This window comes from Rhipicephalus microplus, chromosome 2 (assembly GCF_043290135.1).
Source record: "Rhipicephalus microplus isolate Deutch F79 chromosome 2, USDA_Rmic, whole genome shotgun sequence".
NCBI lineage: Eukaryota > Metazoa > Arthropoda > Arachnida > Ixodida > Ixodidae > Rhipicephalus > Rhipicephalus microplus.
Window position 1 is genome coordinate 158634910 of NC_134701.1, and position 18159 is coordinate 158653068.

Sequence of the window (18159 nt, forward strand, 5' to 3'; positions counted from 1 at the left end):
ACGATTGCGTCGACTCTCGACGTTATTTAACATTTAACATAAAATCTGTGTAGTGGTCTTGATGATAATATTTATTGGCATGCTCTTCAAAATGACATTCGAAACGGAATGGCGGTTACCCAAAATCACGATAACTTCATCTGTTTGCTGGGTGCCTTTTTTTTTTCGTAGAAGCAATTGTCTTTATAACACACTGCTTCATACGACAGTAGTGGCCTTTGTTCTACCAATGTCATCCCTGCTAATATACGTTGTATAGTGCGCGCTATCAGGCGGCAACTAGTCCAAGTGTATACGCTTTCATGAACGAGTCAAGGCCATGCCATCCCGCACGAAGCGTGCCCCTTATCAAGCATGCTGCTGCAGACAACTCGCTCTCGACAGCTAGGTATCTCGTACCGTTTACCTGTGAGAGATTAAAAAAAAAACACATGCTCATATCCAAGGGTCTTTGTTGCGCCCAATGCATTACACTTCTCGAGTGCTTTCGAGCACCAGCCAATGGCTTCTGCCAGTGGCTCTGAATGCGTCTTGTTGTGTACTGAGATAGGCCCCCTGTACACTTCTTCCGTGAATTGCGTAAATATGCTGCCGTTGGAAGTGGCTCATCATAATTATGGACAAACCTCAGTGTGTCGATTTCTAACTGTCTTTTCACTGTGCTTCTCAAGTCCAATACAGTAACAGCTTAAACTGAAGAACAGCGCGTGCTTGCCTTCGTGCCTCAAACGCTGAGGTGAAGCTTGCTTGCCTCAGCTGTTAGAATCTGCGCAAGATATAGTTACGCGTATAGTTAAGTAATTGCTGCGTATAATTTTGTGATCAAAGTAACTCAGGTCCCAGTTGTCACGCTGGAGCTAATTATCAAGGCATACTTGTCACGGGGGCTATCTGCGTTGATTGTTAGATCTTTGAGAAGTATGTCAAAAAAATTTCCAGGACAGCAGTGTTTTCTTTTTCTTGCTTGCAGAAATTTCGAGTCACCTTCTTTGTACAAGCTGTGTACAAGCCCCTCCTCCTCGGTTATTATTGATCGGCAATCAACCCAATCACTGCTAACAAAGCACAGAAGACAGTAAAATGTTTACTAATTAATGCCGCAGCAACCAATTTTCATGCCCGACAGATAACAAATAAAATCATGCAATTTGAGTGCGTCGCCTTTCTTGCTCGTATGTTCGACACAAGGTATCAAGGTGACGCGAATAGTGATATAGATTAGCGCGGACCTTGTCACATACACACTCACATTCATTTTACAGGATAGTGACGGCATATATAGCCTCTAGCATGCATACTCATCCATGTAGGTTGATGAGACTCGAGCGAGAGCAAACCGCAGTCCTCTACGTTTTCGGAATCGTTGTCGGAATCGAGTTATCGGAAGGAGCCAAGAGACGTTTTTGGACGATGATGAAAACGTGAAGCACGTGTGAGCATGACAGACAGGCACGAGACACGTAGCATTCGCATATAGTTGAGGGACAATATTGTGCACAAAATACTTCTCTGTATAAGGCCGACATGACATATATATGAGACTGTTCATAAGTCTCTGTTACCCGAACGTGCACTTGCAAGTCTTTTGCGTTGTAGTAAGTCATTCGCGCTTTTGTCTTGGGAGAGAAGAACCATACCACTTTCTTTGTGGAACGAAGTTGGTATTCGCACGTTTCTTTCTTTTTCAGTAAACCTAAAGCTGGGAGCGAGAAAGTATCATGATTGTCCTTTCTCTGAGTAATCTGTACTTGTTTGAGGGCCTTTTTACAACAATAATATTACACATAATCCAGCCCAAACGTCCACTTTATGGTTGATAAGTTAAAGTGGTGAGGTTACAGACACTCCAGATTCCTACGTTGGTTCTGAGACAACGCGATGAACGGACACTCACGCAGTGTGCGTTCATTCTTCACACCGTGGCACTATGACTGTTTACACTCGCAGCTGCAGCCACAGCTGTGGAGATATTCGCGCCAGCCACACTGGCCTACGTATGCACGAATGTCATGCGAGGGTGACAGTTTCTTTGTCCATGAACAATTGCTCTCAACCCAGGCAGTGGCTACACGCCTGTGAGTGTTCCTGTAGGTGCTGGAAGTATGTCCTTCAGCCTTTTTTACTACCGAAGAAGCAGTGACGCACTAATTTATAAGAGTGATATCTTCAAGCAAAAGAACAACATAAAAGAAGGACCGTTACATTGTGATCCTAAAAAATTATTGACGCGGCGAATATTCCTGTTCAATGCGGCCACGGTCAGCAATGAATAATGTAGTAATTAAACTTATATAAAATAGCCGTTATACTCTATTGTTTCATAATCATTTCGATGGGGAGCTCACCAAAGGTCATGTTTATTTTTAAGAAATACATCTTCTTTTTATTGAGATTCATAGTAAACTGCTCTCGTGTGAAACGCTGGCTCCTGTCAGCTGTGACTTCAACGACACAACAAGGAATAACAAAACACTCGTTTAAAATAGAGAAATTCTGGCAGCGGTGGAAGCCACGCCTCTGAAGAGACTGATGCCTAGAACCAGCGTCGTAGACCACTCAGTCACGCTACCGGCACACTGAAATGCACTGCTGCCTTTGCAGTGCCTCGACAGCTAGACAACAAAAACAAACGCTGCATTTTCTTATTAGATACTCGTTGCAAAAGCTGTCTTGCAATTTCATAAATTCAGCCAAAAACACTTCACCAATTCCTATTTCTGGAAGACTAAACAACAGTTCAAGCTGATCCACAGAGTTTGCCAGATGACAATGACAACGCAGTGAAGGTGGAGCCCCCTGGACGGCGGGCGCCACTATCACCGGGTAATTTGTTTGGCAAAATAAAGTTTTTCGTTCATTCATTTCCGTAGACCTATACAAGAAAAATCAAAAGGCACTTCGCTTAAAAGGAGAATCCAGTTGGCGTTGCGTCGTACCTCGTAGCACGAAACACTAACAAGAAGAAAAAGAGAAAGAAAAACGAAAATGGGGAGTGATGGACCTTTTTAGGTGGGTGCGAACAGCGAAGTCTAAAATTGAATTGCACATGTATTCAATAGGTCTCATGCCTAATCGAACACGAATACGTGTAGAAAACTGTGATGAAGGAACCATCTTCAAAATAGGCCTGAAATTCTGCAAATTTTTATTTCCAAAAAGAAAACTTCACGAACTTTGGTAAAGTGCCACTACCATCACGTGGAACCAACAAAAATATCATGATTAGAAAACTTGAGGTAAGTTCGAACACAGTAATGATAAAACTTGAAAAGTATTTTTAATTGTAGTGTGAATGCGGAAGTTACGACAGCATGTGAAGTAGTGAGTTGTCATCGGCTTCCAAGTAATGCTAAAGTATTACGTTAATTTCGTAAATTAAGGTAATTAAACTCTAAACGTAAACAGAATTATATGTCAGTCACTGATATCCTGCATGAATAGCGCCAGCAAGCACTGATGTCAGCAGCGAGCCTTAATTTCGCAATATATGACAATATTTATCCTCCAAAACACGTTTATTTTTACATGGCAGAAATAACGCAATTACATTCAAAAGTAATCAGTCATTTGCATTCCCTTGTGTTTCTTTCGTCACTACTCCATGAGTATCGTTTGCAGCTTGCCCAAGAGCTACAGCGTCGCGTCAGAATGCTTTGTAGAGGTTCTTAAAAGAAAAACGAAAAAATAAGCGTGGTGCCATAACTGTCTCTCTCTAGGGAGGGCACCTCCACAGCACCATGCAGGGGATGGGTGGATGGGAATGAAAGGGACAGAAAAAAAACGTAAGAGAAGAACGTCAGCATTTTCACCTGAAAAGTGAAAATTTACTTCGCTGTGTTGGCTACGGCTTTGTTGTTTTGCCCATATACAGTCAGTTAAGTTTGGTTTCGCTTTGCAACATAGTGTGATCGCTCTGGAGTGACTTCGACGGGGAGCGATGCAAAAAGGGGCTCCCGGTAAGATGTAACCCCGCTTGATACTGACCCTTTTGAATATTAGAGAGTTCCCAGCATCCCTATAAAAGTACACTGAGTTGTGCCAGGACAAGAGCGTCTGCTCAAATCACCTTTAAGTTTGAAGTAACCGAGTTCGGGTTAGCGAGCTCTTACTGCATTTATCATTCAAACAAAAAAGACAGCGGTGATGTAGTCACTGTCTGCCGGTGGCAAGTTATTTTTTCATCCACTTCTCCTTCTTCACATTTACATCACAATTACCCTTCCCGTCCCTGTAACCTATTGGCGATTATGGTGGAGCCTGCACAAACAAATACAAACACATGCATGGTATGTACAATGTAAGCCACGACCTATTGTTTTATTTTTTAGAGGCAAAGCTCTTTATAGCGGCACCCGTTCATCGCTCGTAGTCGTAGTTGTAGTGTGTAACCAGTCTTACATTTTTACCTCGAAAGTGGTGCCGCTGGGAGATTTCTTTTGTGCGTTGTTGAACAATAAAAAATTCGCAGCCTGTGCGTTACCTAAAAGCCGAATTCTCCTGTCTCTCATTCCCCTTAGCAGCCATTGGCATACATTGAGCACTATCTGAGAAGAAAGGGTTGCTACGTTATACTCGCTGGGCGTAACCTCCTTCATTTAAGAAAGGCTTAGCGAGCGTTGGGCCGCAGTGCCATGAATACCGTGACTAGTATATACCAGGAACTCGAAGTGGTTAAAAGTGGGAATTAGACACAAAGCGCAAGCCGTAAGAAAGTGTGCGTGTGCCTCCTCTCGTTCAGTCCTTGGAATGTCCACTGGATGGCGGTGCTTTCATATGAGGAATATATGATGAAAAGATGCGAGATGGTGGTATTTGGAGTGTTGAATAGGTGGACGAACGGACACACAGACAGATGCATGGACGGATGCACGGATGGCTGCACAGACAGATGAACGCATGGACGGACGCAGGAGCGGATGAATTGAGGAACGCAGGAACGGATGCACAGATGGACGTGCGGACGCACAAACAGACGCACGCACGGACGGGCAGATGGACGCAGGGGTGGCCACACAGACGCACGCATGGACGGACGGAAGCAAGAACGAATGGACGGACGGATGCTTCGCCCCACTCTCCATCATTCACTCCGTGGATATGCTGCCATTTTTTTGTTTTTGTATCGCGCTCCGCCGTGGTGGTCTAGTGGCTAAGGTACTCGGCGGCTGACGCGCAGGTCGTAGGATCGAATCTCGACTACGGCGGCCGCGTTTTCTATTGAGGCAAAAATGCTTAGGCCCATGTGCTCAGACTGGCGAGCGCGTTAAAAAAACCCAGGTGGTCAAAATTTTCGGAGCCCTTCACTGCGGCGTCTCTAATAATCATATGGTGGTTTAGGGACCTTAAACCCTATATATTGATTGATAGCTGAAGCCACAGCTGAGGAAATATTCGCGTAATACTGCGCTGGCCTGCATGTGTGTAGAACTAATGTTACGCTCGCGATAGCTATCTGTGGACAGCTGCTGACAACCCTGGCAGCGGCTGCATGCCTGTGAGTGCTCCTGTAGTACTCGAAGGCCTGTCCGTCAGCCTGCAGTAACTCCTGAAGAAGCAGTGAAGCACTAATTGCCAACATTGATTACATGAAGCAAAAAAAAAAGGTGCAACGAAAAGAGTTACACCGTGGTTACGGATATTTTTACCACGAGCAAGCTATATCCGCAACAGTAAGCAATGAAAATCAATAACGTAATGAGCGAACTCCAAGATCACGAAATACAGTTGGCCTTTTTTATTTCACGACCGTTTGCTGGTACCCTTAACACAAGCCAGACTTTATTTTTTTTTTCATTCTTGCAAGTACACCTTAGTTTCATCGCACAAGCTAATGAGTTGCACTTTTTTTATGCATGCCCACTTCTGCCGCTGTAACTTGCATTGTTCTACGAAAAATGCTGCAACAGAGAAATTCACTCTGGCAGCGGTGGGATTTGAACCCACGTCCCCAAAGAAACTGGTGCCTCAAACCAGCGCCTTACACCACTCGGCCACGCTACCGACACGAAGCGATGCACTTCCGTTTTCATTGTGCTTGAAGCGACATAACGGAAATGGTGGCGTAATGTATTTATCAGTAAGGCAAAAAAAAACCAAAAAGAAAGATATAAAAAAAGCATCGGGGAAGATGTTCTTTTACATCACTTATCTGAGCGATACGACTTCCTATAGGACGGTTCGTGGCATATTCTTTAGTCAAACTTTTGCACCGTGAATAGTCAAGTATTCGTGTTGTTCTCTTGGGCGGTAAAAACCATAACACGTGCTTCATGAAAAAAACATCATATTTGATTTTTTTTTTCTCAGTATCCATAAAGGTACGAGCTGGCAACGTCACTGTCCTTCCTCTCGTTCGTCCGTAAATGCCTGAGTGTCTTTTTTTCTCTAGAATAAATCTTTTCCGCTATTACAAACGAAGGCCGTATCCAGGATTTTTTTTCGGAGGGTATTTATGTGTATAGATCGGTGAACTTTTGCAACTGGTGGTCAATGTAAAGTTGTTTAAGTACTTTAGTATCACCCGAAAAATTTAAATTTGGGGGCAGTCACACCCCCTTCAGCACCCGTCTTGCTACAGCCTGGTCCCGTACGTGTGCTTTGTAAATGATAAGATACATTGGAGAGGTTATAAACAATGCATATTTCCACGTTAGCTGCTGGCCAGAACGATGAAAACACATTTGCTTGTTTTCAATTCCCACTTCGTATTGCGACGCGGTAATTACTTACCGCTCACAGCTGCCGCTACAGCTCTAGAGCTATTCGCATCAAACCATACTTGGCCTGTGTATGCAATGAATGTCATGCGTGAACGAGTTTTTTCGTTTGTGCAAAGTTTATCGCTACCAGGACAACAGCTACATGCCTGTGAGTGTTCCTGTACTGCTCGAAAATATTTGACGACTTGAGCTAGTAGTTATTTCTGTGAAGCACTAATTGCCGAAGTTGACAACTGCAATCAAAAATAAAAAAGGGAAAACTTTTACATAGCGATTGCGAATTCAAGTTATTGGGGAGGCGATGAAGCGTCTTCAGAGCGGTAACGGACACCTTCTAATAACGTAATCAGCGAACTCCAATATCCAGAAATATGGTTAGCCTCTAATAATTTCTAACCGCTTTCGTAGTAAGTTTACCAGATGTCAATCCATTTTTTATCAAATTAATCCTCGTTTTCATTGATTTTCATGGCGAATTTCTCTCATTTAGAGCACTTACCCCAGTCGGCTGTGAATGGTGTAGTGCCACAATAAATTTTTAAGAGCTTGAAAGCGAATTAAAGTTCAGACTGGCAGCGATGGGATTCGAACCCACGCCCCCCAAGAGACTGGTGCCTAAAACCAGTGCCTTAGACCACTCGGACACGCTACTGACACGAAGAATCAGTGACTTTTTCACTTTAGGCTCGACACTACTTTGCAGGAAATGTATACACTGCCATGGATAACAAGCGTACTGCTTGTTTTCTGCTTAGATGCTCGTTGTACACGTTGCTTTAAAATGCTAGTATAGATCGAAGCGAAAAGCAATTTGCAGCTTCCTATTCTCGTAAAAATATATGTGTGATATAGAGACAGAGAGAGAGAAAAAAAATATTAGAAAGTTAAACTCCAAAAATATTTTACATTGATAACGTAAAAACGCGTAGGTGACATGCTGCCAACGACTTCCGTAAAAAAAAATAGTACACCAGAGATCACGCAGAACACATAGAACGTACAGCCCATTCACAATCACGGAGATCTCCGCAATGAAGAAATAAATTAGCGTCTGCTACGGAACAACACCTGCTCCGTAGGTCCATTTCTCACACACTATTCATACTACTATTGCTACATGTCCAAAAGAAACTTGTTCTCATTAGATTAAACATGAGGCATACGCAATCAGCAGATCTTTCTTCTGCAAGTACAAGGTCACTCAAACTTTCCAAGGCACTATTCCAACTAATCCTGGGGCAACGTCACCTGGGAGCTTTTGACTGCACCTGCACATGCTAAAATTTTTACGAAGTGAGTTCAAATGGTTAAAAACCAACACGGACAAGTTTCCTATTCACTGAAATCGAATTTTATTTCACCATGATTATTAAACGAAATACAGCACACACAAGCTTGAAATTGTGTGAAGAAAAATTGCCGAAAAATTTGTTTTATATCGGCAGTTTTGTATCTGGAATGTAAAATACGAAGAAGGAATATCATAACTTCCAGATACCCGAAGCACCTGTGTTGTTTTCTTAGTGCAACAGTATTGTGCAGACTTCCTTTCTCAAAAAGAGAAAAACATTTTGTCAGCACAAACACATCAGGCGAGTACAGAGCAAAAAACAGGGCGAGCACTTATAATTTATTCATTTCAAGACTCCTAATAGGCCTTGTTAGAGGCAGTGGCTTGAAGCACAAAAATTAATGATCGTACATAAATAATAATACATATCATACAAAATAAAATGGCTGAAACCACAAACAACTTCACAAACACACCAAAATATTGGCTAATAATATTAGTTGAGGCAAATTAAGCAAAAGAGTATTTCAATGTACTAAACAATACAACGGTTAGGCTTATGCCATGCAAAACCACCCAACATTTTTTGACCATCCCGAATATGGCAGAAAAAATTTGAAACTCGTCCTGGTCATTTATTTCCATTGCCAAAAAATTTGCTCCCTGGTTATGAGAGTCTGTAGTATGGCGCCAACTGAGCGAAAACTCGTCAAACAACAATCTGTTTCAAAAGTCATTATGAAATGCACTCAATAAATGAAATTTCCAGCAAGGTAATGAAGTGATCTAACTAAAAATATTGACTTACTTATGAGTATGAAGTCTTCGAGAGCTTTTTTCACGAGCAATATTGAATAATGTTGCCAAGTTTGAGATTTTTTGCTGATAACGTGGCGAATTCCAAGAGCACAAATAAATTATGTGCAGGTGACCTTTTTGACTTGCTACAAATTAAAAATAATTTATGCGCTGAAGTTTAGCAGATAGTAAAAAAATTGGGAATTTCACATTTTTGGAAAAAGCTCTGTATTCAGCATCAAGAAGCTTGCCTTGGTGGTCGGAAAAAAATATGCACAGCATTTCATTCTGAAGCTGCATGTACTACCACAATATAAGTGGAGTTACTAAATGGAATTATTTTTTAAACTGGAGAAGTATACTTTTGAAATTATGTATCTCCACAGGCTTTACTCCTACTTAACCCAAGTGGCATGAAGCACTCGCAAGGGCAATCTTCAACAGACTTCCACAGACATGTGGTACACACAGCAAGCTTGATGCGGAGCAATTGGAATTCGAATGGGGCTATCATCTGCATTCCATTGCCAACAGGGGTGCGCTACAATGAATGTCACTAGAGTGTGGAGACCAGTAGCGTAGCAAAAAGATATTTTTCGCGTGGGAGTGGCGTGTGAGGGGAAGGCGACTTCGGTCATACCTAATGTACATTCTTGTGTGTTTGCATGTGTGCTTGCAGGTATCCAAGTGCAGAACTAAAAAAGTCACAGCATATCTACTAAGTGATTGATGATGTGTGGGGCGAAGCTTCAGAGGGTTTTATTGGTAACCGTGAGTCCGTCTGTCGGTCTGTCACTCACACTAGCACCTTCTGCTGAGTCGTCGATAAACTAGACGGTCATGAACCGGTCACAGTACAAGGACGTTCCCCGGCTTTAGGATAAAAAATACCTGTACTGTGCTGGGACGGTGGTAAGGGGAGTTAAACAGTTTCTCCTGCCTTCCTGGATACGCCACTGGTGATGGCTCCCAGATGAGCCATCAAGCCGTTAAAAAGTATACAGTACACAATTGTTCCTTGCGAACAACATAAACGAGACTATCGCCTTGGCTACTAGTGCTTAATTTAAAGTTTTTAGTGGCGAAGCTTTTTATAGTAGCATTCGTTCGTCCCTCGTAGCCGTTGTAGTGTGTAACAAGTATAACATTTTGACCTCCAAGGTGGTGCCGGCGATAGATTTCTTTTGTATGTTGTTAAACAACAAAAAATAGTGCTCAATGTACATGCCAATGGCTGCTAATGGAGAATGAAAGACAGGAGCATTCGGTTTTTAGTTAACGCGCACACTGCGATCCTCATTAGCAGCCATTGGCATGTACTTGAGCACTATCTGAGAAGAAAAGGTTGCTACGTTATACTCTCTGGCATAAACTCCTTGGTTTTAGAAAGTTTTAGCGAGCGTTGGGCCGCAGCGCCATGAATACAGCAAACTAGTATGTACCATGAACTCGAGAGGGCTAAAGGTGGGAAGTAGACCCGAAGCGCAAGCCGTAAGAAAGTGTGCGTGTGCCACCTCTCGTTTAGTCCTTGGAATGTCCGCTGGATGGTGGTGCTTCTATATGGGAAATATATAATGGAAAGATTCGAGATGGTGGTACCTGGAGTGTTCAATAGAGATGGACGAACGGACATACAGACATATGCATGGATGGACGCATGAACGGACGCAGGGGCGGATGCATGGATGAACGCAGGGACGGACGCCCAAACAGACGCATGCATAGACGGGCGGATAAACGCATGGACGGTCACACAAACGGACGCATGGACGGACGGACGCAAGAACGAATGGATGGACGAATGCTTCGCCCCACTCTCCATCATTCACTCCGTGGATATGCTGCCATTTTTTTTTACTTCTGTATTCATATGACAGGCTTTGGGTCTCAGAGAGCAGGGTGCTCTCCTGAAAGCCAGAAAAATAAGAAACGATTGTTTTTTGATAGCGTTTATCAGTGTTGATTGATTGATTTGTGGGGTTTAACGTCCCAAAACCACCATATGATTATGAGAGACGCCGTAGTGGAGGGCTCCGGAAATTTTGACCACCTGGGGTTCTTTAACGTGCACCCAAATCTTAGCGTTTATCAGTGTACTGCCTCAATTCCTCTAGCATGCTCTAGGAAATATGTACTGAATATGACTAAATATTGTGAGCATTATTCATGCGCGTCATCTTGTCATATGTACATACTCATTTTCATCAGTCTGACCTGTGTTGTGGGGCAGAGGCTCGGCTAGTAAAAGAAGTGTCTTGCAGCAAAAACGTTGTCGCAGACGTACGCTTATACAAGTCTTTAAAGGTTCAGCACTAACAAACTCTACAGAATATCGCCATTTATTATATCCCTGGCGAAGAGACTTTTGCCGCACTCGAAAACAAGAAGTAGCTATCACAAGGCTGCATTGCCGGGTACCAAATCTAAATTTCTATAAACACAGGTCTGCTCAGGCACCTTCGCCACTGTGTGCATTCTCTGATGAACTGGAAACAATAGACCATTTTTTTTTACCTGAAGGCGGTTTAACACATTACGAAAAACCGTATTAGAAATACCTTTACGTGGTATTGGTGTGGACTTATCTATGCCTGTCATTTTGTCTTTTGGAGCTTCCATTTCTGGTTTCTCTAATGCGACAGTATGCGCGGCCGTCCGGAACTATATTGATGAAACTATATTGATGGTTGACTAATTAACCAGTTTCATTATCCTAACAGGTCCACATAATTATATACGTATAAAATCAGATAATTGCTCTATTCTAAGAATAATTTCGTTTATGTAAACATTTGTACCCATTACATTAAGCACCACACTATCCTAGGCTATCGGTAATCTTTCTGTTAAACCTCCATCATTTCAAATCTGAACAGTAAATTTTGAAACCACTCGATTCTTGGCCCATCCCCTACAGTGGGTATGCGCCACTAACAATAGGAGAACAACAACAACAACAACAACGTTGTCTTAAACCTCCATCAATCCGAATCTCAACAGTAAATTTTGAAACCACTCGATTCTTCGCCAATCCCCCACAGTGGATATGCGCCACTAACAATAGGAGAACAACAACAACAACAACAACAACGTTGTCTTACAAGTGGTGGAGAGTGCTTTCCGGTCCCCTGGTCCTCTCCCTGCAGCGATTTTTCGTTATCTTCGACTACCAACCATCCCTGGAGCTCCGGTCGGGTCGCCGTTGGCACAGTCAGCCCACGGTCATGTCGCAAGACAAGCACAACAACAACACGGCTCCATCCACCCCACCTACACCCCTGGGCACGCCTTCATGGACTGTCACCGCCCCTCAAAAAAATCCCCCGATGTTCGCTGGCCTTCGCGGTGAAGGCCAGCGAACATCGGGGGAACATCGGAAGACTGGTTGGATGAGTACGACCGTGTGAGTGCGCTTAACTATTGGCATGATTCTGTGAAGCTGTCCCGCGTGCCGTTCTATCTGACGGCGGTCGCTAAGACATGGTTTCTCAACCATCAGCTGGATTTCCCAGACTGGCCTACCTTTAAGCAGCAGCTCCGTCAGATATTTTCCAACCCTTCTGTGCGTGCAGACATCGCAAAACTGAAACTTGCTGAACGTGTCCAGCACTCCCGCGAGTCCTATACTTCGTACATTGAAGATGTCCTCGCCCTATGCCGTCACGTCGACAGCTCGATGGCGGAACATGACCGCGTTCGTTACCTGCTCAAGGGCATAGGCGCCGTCGCATTTAACGCTTTGGCAGCAAAGAACCCCACCACGGTCGCGGATTGCATCAGTACGTGTCAGCGACTCGACGACCTTCAACCTATACGTTTACAACCTGACATAGGAGATCTCAGGCCAACGCATGACAATGAGCTCCGTGCGTTGATACGGTCTATGACTCGCGAGGAGCTGCAACTCCAGGCCACCTCGTCATCTTATGAGCTTCTGCAGTCAGCCTCAGCAACATCGTGAGGGAGGAACTGGCATCCATGACGTGTGAGCAAGTCCCGAGCTCGCATACCACTCCAAAGCCGACATACGCTCAGGTGGTTGCAGCGTCACCTTCTCAGCAATCACCGCAGTACGTGTCAACTACGCAGCCCTCCCTAAATGTCCTCGCCCCAAGGGCACCGCCTCCTTCTTTCCATGCCTGGCGTCCATCTCGACCGATTTGCTATTATTGCGGAATACGTGGCCACATCTCACGGTTCTGTCGTCGACGTCAACAAGACGAAAGGCGGGGCTATGGTGACTACGAGAAGGATGACTTTGCCCCTGCTCCACAACATCGCCACCCATACCAACTATACCAACGCCGCTCACCATCTCCGCAGCACTTCGATGCAGCCAGTACCTTCCGCTCCTCGCGCCGTCGTTCCCCGTCACCTATGCGCCGTTCCTCGTCACCACTTTGTCCGGCTACCACGGCGTCTGATCATCACCCGGAAAACTAAACAGTGCAGCTTCAGTAGGGAAAGCTGCATTTGGCGGACTGCATCGAACTCCTCCGGAACGCCCTTCAAATGTACTTTCAGTGTGTGTTGAGGGTATATGGACTGAAGCCTTGGTGGACACAGGTGCATCGTTCTCAGTTATTAGTGTGGACTTGTGTTCCCGTTTGCGCAAAGTGAAGACACCGTATGATGGCCCTCCCCTTCACTACGCTAATGCGGTTTTCGTTCAGCCTTCTGGTGTTTGCACAGCACGAGTTTTTATTGACGGCATCCTTCACCATATACAGTACCTCGTTCTGTCATAGTGTACTAATGCACTCATTTTAGGATGGGCCTTTCTCTCTTCAGCTTCAGCCGTGATATCTTGCCGTCAGAGGGTCATTCTAATGTCAGATAATGCGCTTTCGTCCGATAAAGATGCTCATAGCCAGCGTTTCGTCACCGCTAATGACTGTTTTATTCCTCCAGGTAATGAGCATATTCTGACCCTGACATCAGACTCAGTACTGGTGATGTGTTCCTGGCACCGTGTGGACGCTACATCTCTGGTAGGCTTACCATCGCTCCTAGCCTGGTGCGCTTTCATGATGGCAGAGCATTAGTTACGGCAGTTAACCCTACTTCTTTGCTTTTTGCACTGCCCCAGGGCACCAGTGTAGCTTGCTTCTTAGATACCAAACCACTTTCTTTGGTGCCCCTTCACGCGGACGCGTCATCTTTCTCTACGAGTAATGGTGACGATGCTAAAACGGCTGCTTTAACAGCCACAATAAATCCCAATCTTACGTCAGCGCAAAAACAAGAACTTTTAGGTATCCTTCAAAAACACAGTGCTTCATTTCATGTGAATTCCAAGCTTTTGGGTCGCACTTCCGTCGCCGTACATAGAATTGAAACGGAAGGCAATACAATTGCACGCCGCCGCCCATATCGAATGCCATTCGCAGAGCGGAAAACAATTGAGAACAACGATGCTGATATGCTCAAATGAGATGTTATCCGGCCTTCGTCAAGCCTGTGGTCATCATCTGTAGTGCTAGTCCGAAAGAAGGATGGTTCGGTGCGATTCTGCGTCGATTATCGAGCACTTAATAAGATCACGCGCAAAGACGTGTACCCGATCCCACGAATCGACGATGCACTTGACTCTCTGCATGGTGCTGAATTTTTATCCAGCCTCGATCTACGGTCTGGTTATTGGCAAATACCTGTGCACGAAACAGACAAAGAAAAAACTGCCTTTGCAACACCAGACGACACCTTTGCTTGATACAGCCCGCAAGACGACACCTTTGCTGATTGCTCGAACACGCAAGTAGCTGGTCGTGCTTGCTCTAGGGTTTTGGCCTAAGTTTGTGTAGTGGCTGTGGTTTCTTTGTCTTTATTAGGTGTTCCTATAGTGCGTTTACAGCTAAGTAAGCGCTTTTAGGGCTAGAAAGTTCACTTAGATGCAGTTTTCTTCACCTGGACCAGGGGCTTGCCTCTGGTCTGCTTCACTTCCGCCACAGGAAATACCAGTGGATCAGTTTCTACGCAACGGCATTCCCGCAGTTCCTGTGGCCCTCGTCCCTAGCAATGACGGCTTCATTCGGATGAAGAATCCGAAAGTGATCCAGGCGGAGCTTAGAGCTGCGACGTTTCACTTTCACAGCATCACAGAGGTCCACCAGTTCGGCAGAGGTGGTATTCTATGTTTTTCATCTGATCAGCTCTGTGTCCAAGACCTATTGAAGTGCTCGAGTTTCGCGACCAATCCGGTGAGCGCCTTTATTCCCCCGCATCTGGCATGTGTGAAAGGTATTGTTCGCGGTGTCGATGTTAACTTGACCCCGTCTGAGGTATTAGAGATGTTTGCCGTGACTGGCGCTATTTCCGTTTATAGGTGTTCACGACTAGCAGAGAAGCAGAAGACGCCGACGGAGTCAGTAATTGTAACCTTTGCTGGAGCGAATCTCCCAAGCGAAATCAAGGCATGGCCACTAATATACAGAGTGGAACCGCTATCACCGCGACCACTCCAGTGTACGAAGTGCTGGCGATACGGTCACACTATTAAAGGATGCAGGTCAGAGCTCAGATGCCGAGTGTGTGGTGACAACCACGAAACAAATTACTGCAAAGCTAAAGAAGAGAAATGTTGTCTCTGCAACGAACAACACTGTGCAGATAATCCTGATTGTTCTGCAAAGGCTCGAGAAATGCAAATTCTTGAAATTATAGGGCGTAGGCGCTGTTCTCGACGAGAAGCCCTAGCGGAAATACAGACTAGAACTCAGGGGTATGCCAGTGTTGCAGCACGACATCTCTCGGAAATAAATGGGTCGATTTCCCTGAATATAGCGGAGGCCATAGAAAACGCTCTAGAAATAGCCATGGAACGACTGACTGCTAACATTTGCGATTCTCTATCTCAAATTTTGGCTAACCAGATGACTCGCATATTTGGTACAGCGGGAGAGTCAGGCCTAGTATCCCAACATGTTGAGAGTTCACGACCAATAGCTGATGGTGAATCTGAAACTGCGCCATCGTATTATCAGCCCGCAGGAGCCTCTGCAATAGGCGTCCACAGCCGAAATGAGGAATTTGAAACCGCACCATCGTATTCTCCGTCTACAGCACCCTCTGCAGTAGATATACAGAGTGTAAGTGAGGACAAAGCTGCATATACAATAGATTCTGATGACATGGATTTGGACCCTAGGTCCCTGAAGAGATCTAGATCCCCTGTGTCAAAGAAAACTAACTCACCGAAACAAACAAAGAACAAAAAATATCTGAAAGACAAGGAGAGCCTTTCAAAGAGGGATTTCTTGAAAGAAAACATTCTATAGAAAGCTATAGCGGAAGCAGCTCTTTCGAAACCATAGGGTCGCTTAAGATTCTCCATTAGAATTGCCGATCAATCCATTCTGCATCTACGGATTTGGTATACTTGACCTCTAAATTCGCTCCTGATATTATAGCATTACAAGAGACATGGCTATCTGTACATAATTTGTTCCATTTAAATAACTTCCAATCTTTTCGATTAGACCGTTCATCGAGAGGTGGGGGTCTAGCTCTCTTTATTAATAATAGCATTAGTATGAAAGTCAAATGCTCATACAAACATATGTCGCCAGAATGCGAAATTTTGGCAGTAGACATTACACTGCCCAACTGCACTCCTTTCACTTTAGTTAATATGTATTTTCCGGATGGAGTTCAAGACACACGAAGTTTGGATCTAGCTACAAAATCGTGGTGCAAAGACAAAGTTTTAGTTGGAGACTTTAATTCCCACCACACGAGTTGGGGTTTTAGAACTGATCTTAGTGGGAAACGCTTGTGGGAGTGGACAATGGCTAATGACCTGACGTGCCTCAACGTAAGAACCCCCACATTTATTCGTAATCACTCCAGGTCGGCCTTAGATTTAAGTTTTGTCAGTTCAGCCATTACTACTTCTTCTTGGAAAGCGCTGGACTGTGCCGCCAACAGTGACCACTTACCGATAAGTTTTGAAATTTCTTGTCCGATAATTCTATCTTGTTCAAATGTAAGAGTATTTGTAATTACACTAAATTTAGGAATGACCTGAAGTCAGCACTGGCTGTTCACTCGGAAGAGAGCGATGATAAGAAAGCACTGAAAATAAACGCAGTCATTAAACGATCCTACAAAAGAGCCGAATTTACTATTGAATCCACAAAAAGAGTATATAGCCGTTGGTGGAATGATGAATGTACAAGAGAGCACCGACGACGTCAGGCAGCTTGGAAGCAGCTCTTACATAATCAATCCCCACAAAACTGGGCCGATTATAAATTCATTGCTGCGGGCTTTAAAAGAACGGTAGCTCAGGCTAAACAAGATTATGACAGAAGGCATTATGAATACCTGTCGAAGCCTAAACATATGAAAGCACTGTTCTGATATATGAGAGCTCGGAAAATCTTGCCATCACTAGTTAATGTAGCTTGTGATAATCTGTCGGCACAAGAAATGACCACTACCTTAGAGGCAATCGGTAAAGGTCTGGAAAGCAGATTCACTTCAGTAGTGCCAAACCAGCACTACCAGCGCCGTAGACTACCTTTTTTTTCTTTATTGCCTTCTTGACTACAGGTCAAGCTAATATGACAATCAGCATCACACGTATTTCATGCGTGATAACGCGTCAAACAAAGATATTACATATTCAACACAGTCGGTAGTCTTATACACATCTCGCACTTTCATAACAGCTTCCACGAAACACTCATTAACGGATAGAACTCTCACATCACAGTGTCTGTACTATAGCATACTACGCCAAACCGAATGAAGACCAAGTAAAAATATAACATCCAAATTTTGCACAGAACTATCACAAGGCAAAAAACGAATTCCATATGAAGTAAGAGGTAAATCTTTTTTTAAAGTCCTCTGTAAAACGTGCCAAAAGAAACTAGCATTCTTACAATCAATAAATACATGTTAAATGGTCTCAGGTTTGTTACACAGGAGACAGCTGCTTCCCCATGGTACATACATCTCTCTCTCTTCAAGCCACGTTTTTACTGGCAAGGTTCCCGTATGAAGTTTAAAAAAGAAGGTTTTCACATTGGGTGGTATACACATGTTTTTCACTCGCTTCAGTACGTCATGACCATATGATTTTTCATACCTTGAACGGTACAGGGGCACAGGAAAAACATTCTGTGTTAGGTCTTTCATAAGGCGCTTTCTTTTCACATTAGTTAGGTAGTCTATCGAAAACCTCGCCCTTAAGAAACGATATGAGAACACAACTTCGCGCAAGAACGGTGACAAGGTGTGTCGTTCTCGCCTGTCTGAAGATACAAAGAAGTCTGCCATGTAGTGTAACAGCGTTGTTTGAAATAAAGAACGTAAAAAAGAGTCTCTCTGGTCTCTAATGAGCAG

At 44.1% G+C, this 18159-nt stretch overlaps 1 protein-coding gene and 1 non-coding gene across 2 annotated transcripts in view; one reads left to right on the forward strand and one right to left on the reverse strand.

The window, feature by feature from the left end:
* The window catches only part of LOC142796424 (sperm-specific sodium:proton exchanger-like), a 111412-nt gene extending 93658 nt beyond the window's left edge, over window positions 1-17754 (forward strand). The window contains exon 3 of the transcript XR_012893831.1: window positions 13720-17754. The gene's annotated coding sequence lies outside the window, so the exon portion shown is untranslated. The remainder of the gene's footprint in view (window positions 1-13719) is intronic.
* TRNAL-GAG (transfer RNA leucine (anticodon GAG)) lies at window positions 5919-6000 on the reverse strand. The gene has a single exon. It is a non-coding gene; the product is annotated as a tRNA-Leu (tRNA).
* Window positions 17755-18159: the final 405 nt, after the last annotated feature.